This window comes from Salvelinus sp. IW2-2015, linkage group LG4q.1:29 (assembly GCF_002910315.2).
Source record: "Salvelinus sp. IW2-2015 linkage group LG4q.1:29, ASM291031v2, whole genome shotgun sequence".
NCBI lineage: Eukaryota > Metazoa > Chordata > Actinopteri > Salmoniformes > Salmonidae > Salvelinus > Salvelinus sp. IW2-2015.
The window spans coordinates 19,730,959-19,741,548 of NC_036842.1; the positions used below are offsets into that span (position 1 = coordinate 19,730,959).

Sequence of the window (10,590 nt, forward strand, 5' to 3'; positions counted from 1 at the left end):
TGGTTGAGTGTTTTCTGTAGGTAGGGGACTAACCTGGTTGAGTGTTTTCTGTAGGTAGGGGACTAACCTGGTTGAGTGTTTTCTGTAGGTAGGGGGTGCCCATGCGTTCAGCCAGGTGTCTGTATCCAGGGTGGGTCAGGAAGAACTTTCTCTCTGCAGCCATGGCCGCTGTAATGTCCTTCTTCCCATCAATGTCCTTCTGACTCCTGTTCACCACACCAATGTAACCTGGGGCAGGGAGAGAGGTCAGCTAATACTGGACAGATCAGGATGCGAAGATTGGCTAAATGTTGTTTTGTGGAGAGAAAGAAAGAAAAGAAAAGAAAGAAGTTTGTTAATATATAGTTTTTTTGTGTGTGGGTTTTTCTTGTTTGTTTGTCTTTGTTGTTTTACCACACTGGGGTAGTGGGCTGAAGGGGTGGGGGGTAACTTTTAGCTTCCACTTCCCTATCGTGGGATAGTTATTGGGGGAGGGGGGCAAGGCAGCCACAAGGTAACAGGGATCACATATCCCAATTTAGTTCATTTTTCTCGTGCAGTTCTCTGTTAAACAAGATATCCTGCCTTATTACCTTTTGGACTGAACGCCAGTAGCCTTGTAAATATGCTAGTGGTTTAACATGTGAGGTCTTCCGACACGAGAGAGTGACAGAAACAGAGAAGACAGCCACAGAACTACATGCCTGGGTTCTAACCAAGCACCAGTAGAAAAACGGGTTGTCACCTAATTGCATTAGAGAGTTTCCCACAAATATATTTTATTGCACAGAAAATAAACGAACAGACGTTTTTTCCAGATGTGTCACTAAAATCAAGATGTTATTTTTGTCCGCCTCCATCTCCCTCTCTCTTTCCTTCATTCTTATTTTCTCTGTCACTCTTTTCCCCATCTCCATCGCGCCCCACCTCTGTTTCTCTACATCCTCCTACTGTCCACATTTCTCTCTGTAGAGTTGTGAGCGGTTGTAACACTGGTTGCTGCAGTGGGCAACACAACTGGAGTCCTATTTGGGGTGCCCGGCAAAGCCATGGATAGGCTTCAATACGTCTAGAACTCCACTGCCAGGGTTCTCACATGCACCAAACCCTGGGAACACATCACCCCCACTCTGCACCACCTTCACTGCCAGGGTTCTCACATGCCACCAAACCCTGGGAACACATCACCCCCACTCTGCACCACCTTCACTGCCAGGGTTCTCACATGCACCAAACCCTGGAACACATCACCCCCACTCTGCACCACCTTCACTGCCAGGGTTCTCACATGCACCAAACCCTGGGAAACACATCACCCCCACTCTGCACCACCTTCACTGCCAGGTTACACTGCAACAAACCCTGAGAACACATCACCCCACTCTGCACCACCTTCACTGCCAGGGTTCTCACATGCACCAAACCCTGGGAACACATCACCCCACTCTGCACCACCTTCACTGCCAGGGTTCTCACTGCACCAAACCCTGGGAACACATCACCCCACTCTGCACCACCTTCACTGCCAGGGTTCTCACATGCACCAAACCCTGGGAACACATCACCCCACTCTGCACCACCTTCACTGCCAGGGTTCTCACATGCACCAAACCTGGGAACACATCACCCCACTCTGCACCACTTCACTGGCTCCCAGTCAAATCCACATTACCTATCAAGATCCTACTCCTCACCTACAAGGCCCTCCATGGCCTGGCCCCTTCATACCTCTCCGACCTCCTCCACATACACACCCTCTTCCCGCTGTCTCCTCTTCTCTGACTCTGGACTACTCATCATCCCCAAACAAAACTCTGTACCATGGGGGACCGGGCTTTCAGCACCGCTGCCCAAACTCTGGACCTCTCTCCCCCAGCCACCCACAACTCTGACTGACTCAATCACCATCTTCAAAAACCACTAAAAACCCACCGTTCAGTCTGGCTTTTCCCTCAGCTTACCTCAGCCCTTAGTCAGCTTCTATCTTGAGCTAAGTAGCTTTTATTTATTTTGATTATATACTTTTATCCGTCATAATCCTTGCTGTACAGTTTCCTTGGGTTTGATTGAAGGCGCTGTATAATCCAACGCTTATTTATCATTAACTAGATAACCACTAGAGAACAGCAATGAGATGTGTGTTGTGTGTGTGTGTCAGTGTGTGTGTGTGTGTGTGTGTGCTGTGTGTGTGTGTGTTGTGTGTGTGGTGCTCCAGGCAGACTGGAACCCACCAGGAAAGTGGTTTGCTATCCAGTCAGGACTGGGACCACCAGGAAAGGTGCAATCAGGTGCCGTGAGAGCTGTGGGTGATGCCAGCTAGTGTGTGTGTGATAGTGAAGTGGTTGTATCATGTCGATGAGTTTGCCTGTGTGTGAATGTCGAATGATAGATGTGTGTGTGTGGTTTTGGGTGTGTGTGCCTGTGGCTGAGTTGTAACCTGCTCACACTCCTTCGCAAGGGAAAGTGGTGAGTTTGCAGGCCAACTTTACTCAGAGATTCCACGTCAAGGGCATCAGTCCCCTAAGTCCATTCGATCCAGTGTGGGTATATAAACACGCAATTCGTCCTCTGACCTCCCTGCTGTTACACCTCAGAGTCACCCCCGAAATATCCAGACCGTGCACATGGGCAGCACACGACCGCACAGCGCACACCACACAGCACACACATCTACAGCACTATACACACAACCCACAACACGACAACAAACACACACACACAAACAACACACACACACTACACACACACATACGACAGCAATATATACAGTTTTTAACAAATTTGTTGGCCAGCCCGTTATCGCAATGGGTAATTATGTGGTGTAAATGGATTGCTCCTGTTACCTAGACTGACTGCTCTGTCACCAATTATGCATGGTGAGAGAGCGGGAAACTAAAGAGCAAGTACTGGACGAGACCAGGGTAAGGTCTACCCAAGATATATATCAACACAATTAACCCTAGCTGAGTCAATCAACCCAACTGGGCGACACATTTTCATTTGAGACAACGCTTATGGGTCATCTGAGATTATTTTTTCCGAGATCAGATTAGGACCAGGCGAAAACACCCCAGTCCAATGTCCTTCGTCACACCTTACTGAACCTGTCTACTGATCTGCCCTCATATGTAACCCTGTCACTTCTCATAAGGATATCTCCCTCCTAACCGAAACATGCGGACCTCCACTGCGATCATCCACCTCAGGAGCTAAGTCACATCCCTAAGAGCCTGAAAGGCCCTTCACCTTCTTAACCATTCAGAGTTATTCCTTAACCTGAACCCTTACCTTAACCATTCAGATCTCAATTCCTAACCTTAAACCCTACCAGTGTACTACCATTCCAGAGGGTTAATGCCTTATCCTTGGAATGAAACAGACAAGTAACCAAACACTTTGAAAAGTTGACGTTATATATGAGAAGAAGACGATGGAGGGGAGAGAGAGAGGGATGAAGACGACGTCTATTCTGCGTGTGAAGAGATCTAGTCGGGCAGATTCATATATTGGTGGTGTTCTATCAATACAAGAACCCTAAAAAAGAGAGTGTGTAGAGAGGGGGTGTAAAGAGGGAAGGAGAGAGGGGTGAGATGAAGGGAGAAGAGAGGGAGGGGAGAAGGGTGAAGGGAGAGGGGAGAGATTTGTGAAGGGAGAGGGGAGAGAGGGGTGAAGGGAGGTGAGAGAGGAGGGTGAAGAGAGTATGGAGAGGGTAGAGGGGAGAGGGAGGAGGGGAGAGGAAGAGAGTTAGGAGAGGGTAGAGGGGTGAGAGGTGGCGACAGAGAAAGATTTCTAAATATGATATCAGAACTGATGAATAATGCTAACCCTGAAAAATAAATGACTATATTATATCATGAATAGTAACTGATTGAAACTCACTTTAGGTCCTGGCAATACAATCAAACTTGGTTGCCAGTTTTGAATAATAGGGAAACTTGATTCACAAAATTCTGTGTATAGAATTATACTAGTCTTTCCTATGATCAACATCTTATGAGTGTGGTAGTTCTGTGACCTCACCATGTGGGGAGTAGACCCTGAGGTTGATTGGCACAGGGGAGATGCCCTTATTCTGCCCAGTGATGCGGTCCGTCTCTGCCTCGATCTCCCCCCGAACCTCGTCGAAGTCTGTAAACTTCTTCCCCTTACAGTGAAGGAACTCAGCATATTCTGCAGAAAGAGAGGGGGATAGAACAGAGGTGAGGAAAGGAAAGGAGAGGACAAGTGAGGATGACAAGATCATATAAGAAGACAGCCGGGACGTAATAATGACAAATACAGGAAACCATTTTTGGCAACTTGAATTGAAATGAGCTGTTCTGTTATTTCTTCACTTTTCATCACTCTCAGTTTGGAGGGAAATGTAACAAACCTAGATGGCACTATTGATAAAACTGTGAGACAGCCACAGACCTTGTCTTGACTGGAATATAAGAAGAAGCTCATTTTGGCCTTTTGGTAATACAGAATATGAATTATTATTATATGAATAGAATATTCATTGTTTTCATTTTTTGGGGTGTGAGAAATGCACTTTAGAAATAAAGTATATTATTATGAATGACTTTGGGCAGGCTATACATTATTTGAGCATTCAGGGTCTGAGACAGTTTGGTCTTCATAAACCTTAGATGGTATTGATATTTTGTACTATAGAATAAATGCAATACATCTGTTCCAAAAGGCACATTCTGAACTGGTTACATAAGACTGGATTAAATGTAAATGAGGACAAATGATTTGTCCTATTTTGCATGGTGCTTAAGCTTGTTATTGAAAGCTTGCTTATTAGATATTCTCTGCTTAATGAAGAGTTACCATAACAAACCTACCAAGCCACTGGCATCAGTAGGTGCCTCTGATCGAAGGGAGGGATGGGGGAAGGCTTTACCTGTGGGACAGAGAGGGGAACGGAGAAGAGTTTACCTGTGGGACAGTTGATCAGCTGCAGGACCAAGGGACGGCGGGTGACGATGCCAGAGCCACGGGGAAGGAAATCCCTATAACACACAGGAGGAGAGAGCCGTAAGAAAACAACCATGGTTATGGAAACACCTGGGCCTGTGTTCATAAAGCATCTCAGAGTAGGAACGCTGATCTAGGATCAGCCCCACGCCCCTCCCCTGTCCATGGAATCTTACTCATTATGATCTAAAAGGCTAAACTGATTCTAAATCAGCAATTCTCCTCTACGCTTTATGAATATGGGCCCTGACCAATGAGTCAGATGAGGGCATGAAGAGGAAGCATGTTTTGATTATAATGGATGACACAGACTAGCAAAGTCATGAAAATAAAATGTTACAGGCAATGACAAATGTACATGTGTGACAGTGTGTGGGCACAACACTGAATCATGACAAATGCTCACCCATCTCTGCTCAGCGGGATCTTGAGTGGAACAATAGACAGAGCTACAATATAAGAAGCTTCATGGATACTAAGCAATGAGAACATGCAAAGGGTATTGGGGGAAAATATTCTGAGGATACACTACTATCACTCTATCTCATGATCGCTATTTCTCTCCTTATTTTTCTGCGCCAGAGCTGCTAATTGAGCTGCTAATTATTTTAAGGAAGATGAATCCGTGCTGATAAACCACGTTGATAAGAGCTTCAGAGGGAGTCTGCAATACTAATGTGTGAAGAATGTCTTCTGAGAGCCTTTGAATCTTTTAAAGATGTAAGCTAACACGGAATTTGTCCTAGAGGACAGAAATAGACTACAGAAAACCCCAATGAAGAAATGTTTCATCTCTCTTACCACTCCATGCAATGGAGAAGGAATGGCGAATGAATCATTTTGTGTGGAATATCCGTCCGAAGATGTGTCATTCTTAACATTTTTCACACACTCTTTGTCTATGATATTGGTGAACACCTAGCAGAATGTAAAGTGCTGTTCTCTGCTTGCTGAAGCACCACTGTCACATGATAAGGGTGGGCTCTCAGGGTATTGGCTTTAGCTTGCGTGTGGAAACGGTAAGACCGTTCGTTTGCCCTTGTTGAACAAAGCCCTACAATTATAGTGTGAATTCTCCAGTGATTTCTCCCTTAGAGCAGGCAGAGCTGACAAACGCCAGGGGCTGACTGGCACGGCACTGACTACATTCATTCCCATCTGACAATGGAGCTGAGGAAAAGAGTGCTCCTCAGCTGTGCTGCAGCTACAGCAGAGCTCTCTCTCTCTCGTCTCTCGCTGTGCCTTCTTTTCTTTGCTCTCTCTCTTTCTCTCCCTCTTAATCATTCTCTCCCTCTCTATCATCTTCTCCTTGAGCATATGCCTTCTGTTTCTCTCTCTTCCTCCACCTTACTGTGCTTTCTCTTTTTCTCTCCATCTCTCTCTCTCTCTCCTGGCCCAGTGCCTATCAGGCCCTGCCTGTTCAGGCCTCACACAGGTGTTTAAGTGGGCTACTCTCAGAAAGAGCTTTTTGCATCACATCCCAGACAGAGACTGCCAGCTGGAATAGAAAGAAGGTTCTGAAAAGCACCACAGACCATAAGCCAAGAGTCATTTACTGAAACAGCCACTCTATTTAAGTGGGAGACCTGGCAGTGTGGTGCCAGGACAACAACCTCTCCCTCTCAATGTGAGCAAGATAAAGGAGCTGATCGTGAACTATAGGAAAAGGAGGGCCAAACAGGCCCCCATTAACATCGTCGAAACTGAAGTGGAGCGGGTCGAGAGTTTCAAGTTCCTTGGTCCACATCACCAACAAACTATCATGGTCCAAACACATCAAGACAGTTGTGAAGAGGGCACGACGACACCTTTTCCCACTCAGGAGACTGAAAAGATTTGGCATGGGTCCTCAGACTCGATGTATATAACCTCGTTATTGTTATGTACATTTCTTGTGTTACTTCTTGATTGATTAGATTTTTTTTATTTTGTTTATTTAGTAAATATTTTATCAACTCTATTTCTTGAACTGCATTGTTGATTAAGGGCTTGTAAGAAAGCATTTCACGGTAAAAACCTGTTGTATTCGGCGCATGTGACAAATACAATTTGATTGGATTTGATTAGTCTTACCCAGACTGCTGCAATGACAGTATGTTGATTTTCACCTTGAATTTGTCTTGCAGTCCCAGTTTCTATGAGCTAATGAATTAGATTGACTAATTCTGGATGATCTGGTGGCTTTACACATCCACACATTTAGGCTAATTTAGCTTACAGTGTTTGTATCCACACAGATGGAATGTTAAGACAGGCAGTCTGAAGTGCCTTTGGCCATCTCTGATCAAAGAGCTCTTGGTTGTTTTGAAGGGAATCTTTTGTCAGTCTTTTAGTGTGCTTTAGATTTTAGAGCTCTATTGTTTCAGAGGTTCGTTACAACAGAGCTCTCAGAGAGTTGTTGACTGTTGGCCTCCATTGACCCGTCTTGTTAAGTTTGGACTCTCCAACATGCAAAAGCACAGACAATTGCCCAGAAAGAGGCAGAGAGAAAAAGAGAGATATATGAGTGTCTCTTCATCTGCCTCCAGCTACCTGTGAAACTGGAAATATGCACATAGTATGATACACAATGTGGTCCCGAAGTGGCTGAGTGTGTGTGTGTGTGTGTGTGTGTGTGTGTGTGTGTGTGTGTGCTGTCTCTTATACACATCTAGATGTGTATAAGAGACAGGTGTGTGTGTGTGTGTGTGTGTGTGTGTGTGTGTGCGTGCGTGCGTGCATGCATGCATCTGTGTGTCTCAGAACATTGTATCTGTGTTTTCTTCTGGATGATTCTGAGAACACTATATTACGTAACAACAGTAGTTCCTCTGGTGGTGGTGTTTCCATGTATACTGCTACATTACCAGCTGACCTCACACTAGTCTTAGCTAATTCACTTACACATTTGGATCAACAACAGGGGTCTAGTAGGGACATGCACTCGGATAGAATCTCATGATGTCCTGTAAGCTGTGAGTGTGTAGGCTGCTACTGACTGTTCACACACACACCTAACCTATGTCATTACAATCATTTAATGATATTATCTATTTCATATCACTACCTGAACAGAGATTAACAGATAAAGCATTGGCAGCACTGTCTAGTCAAAAACAGTTCTATTTCCTACTGTGTAAAATCAATTTCCTGTGTGCTGTCTCTCTCCTGTTGAGCCTGGCTCTCTCTGCACCTTCCTCTCCTCTAGTAACACCTTGTATGGGACAGATGGCCCAAACTGCAGGTCTCCTCTCCCCCTTCTCCACTCCGCCTTCCCCAAAAACGCCACCATATGGACTGGCCAGATAGGCGCAGCCGGCACGAACCAACCAGACCCTGTCACACATACCACACCACTAGCCTGGTTTCCAGTCTCTTTAGCTAACATTCCACTCTTTGTACTCCATATCATGTGCCAAAGCACAAAGAAAAGCTAAACAGACTGCCAACCAGGCTACCACACCACTACATCTCCCTCTCTATCCCAAACACCATTCATCACTGCTATGGCTGGAGGGATGACTCAAGGCAAGGCATGGTGCCTGGGGTATCCACCACACACATCATACTGTACATGCTACATACTTGCGCAAGTGAGCAAGAACGGATGGATGCATGTACATATAGTACCCATGCACACAACATCATGTCGCAATGCTGAAAATAATTCACCACATGAAGAGCCTGTCATGTGACTGCAGGGGAAAATCCAGTCGAGGAGTGAGTGAACAATGCGCATGACTCATTCCATCGTCCTATCCCACACCCCACCCCACCCCAGCCTGCATCTCTCCTCCACCCCTCGTCCCCATAACCACTCCTCTCCTCTCCTCTCCCAGTCACCTGTGGGCAGCTGTGATGATGGACAGTCCATGACTCATTCCATCGTCCTATCCCACACCCCACCCCACCCCAGCCTGCATCTCTCCTCCACCCTCGACCATCCCCTCCTCTCCTCTCCCCAGTCACCTGTGGGCAGCTGTGATGATGGACAGTCACCCATCCAACTGGGAGACCCATCCCTCCCCCTCATCCTCCCCATCCCCCTTCCACCCCTCCTCCCTTTTCCCCTGCTGAGAGACAGTGCCTGTCACATACGCCCATTCACGTGGCAACAAACCAGGAGGACACAAACCTCTCCAGACAGAGCAACAACACAGACTAAGGAGAGGAATAGAGAGTGAGAGAGACAAGCAGGGGAGATAGAGGGAGGGGGTAGAGAGAGAGGAATGAGAGACAAGCAGGGGAGATAGAGGGAGGGGGTAGAGAGAGAGAAATGAGAGACAGGCAGGAGACGGAGAGAGGGAGGGAGAGATGCAGATGGAGAGAGAAACAGACAGAGGCACATGACAAGACAGTGAAACAAAGAGAGAGAAATAAACAAGGAGAGACACAGAGGGAGTTATAGAGTGAGAGCGAAAGAAATTGAGATAGCAGAATGTCACATAGCTACAGCACTTTACCTTGTCTACCCAGCCTTGTTTGGGCACACCTTACAGTGCAATCACTCTCTGCCATACACTCTCAATTCTCACACATTCGTACACACAAACACGGTCAACAAACCTGTCCAGCACTGGCAACGTGCCAGGCAGCTGCAGCAGAGCATCATTGACTTACACATATTTACTGTGCACACACACACACACACACACATTCCAAAGCATGCATGCACATGTGAACATACTATGTCTTGCTTAGCGGAAACCCTGAGAGGACTATGTTATTCTCTGACTTTCAGCTTCTTAGCCAGAGTCTTTGAGAGGAATAGCAAAAGAGCAATGGTGCATTTTCTTCCAATAGCCGTCAGACCATTTCCACTCCATTGGTTTCCCTCTCATTGATTGACATAACAACTTCATAACAACATAACATACATGTATCTAAACTGACCTAGTGTAAACACATATTCAGAGCACATGGTCCCGGTGGGACTTGAACCCACAACTTTACTGTTACAAACACCATGCTCCAACATACTGAGCCAACTGGGTGAAAAACATTAGAATGCCATAGTGCTTTAAATGACCAGGTCTGTGGACCTCGTGCCATTACTGACACTGTATTAGGCATGGTCTAATAATTGCAATCCTCAGTTTTAAATTTACAACAGACTATAAAATGTCATCTAATCCTGATCCACTGTGTGCAGCAATTGCAGTCACGCTATGATGAATAAGATAACTAGGAAAAGCAATTGCATCTCCCAGGCAACAGCCTTAGTGGCTGAGATTCGTTGTTTTTGTCGACTTGTACACCTCCAGAGTACAGTCATTGTAGTGATGAAACGGTTCATTCTTGGCCGATGGTGGGCGCCCAGATTAAAGCAGGAGTGGGAGCCAATGAGAGGGCATGTTGGTGAGCTGCAGTGTAGACTCACAGAATAGAGTTAATCTCTTTGAGCAGCGTCAGTCAGGGCAGCTCATGCAGCTACTCTCTCTCTCTCTCTTTCCTCACACTCTTGCTCTCACCTCATTCCCTAGTTTCTATCCCCCCCATCTTTTTTTTTGCTAATCACACCAGAATTATTTCACAATCAACAAAAAATTATACAACTGCTTCTATCAGCTATCCTAAAAACAATATTGTACACAAAGCATAGCCAACTGTAGAACTAGGCCCACCCTTCATCAACTGTAGAACTAGGCCCACCCTTCATCAACTGTA

General features: G+C 45.9%; 1 pseudogene; it reads right to left on the reverse strand.

Annotated features, from left to right (window-relative positions):
* Positions 1-10,590, reverse strand: part of LOC111960845 (dynamin-1-like) — a 78,997-nt pseudogene that overhangs the window by 56,288 nt on the left and 12,119 nt on the right.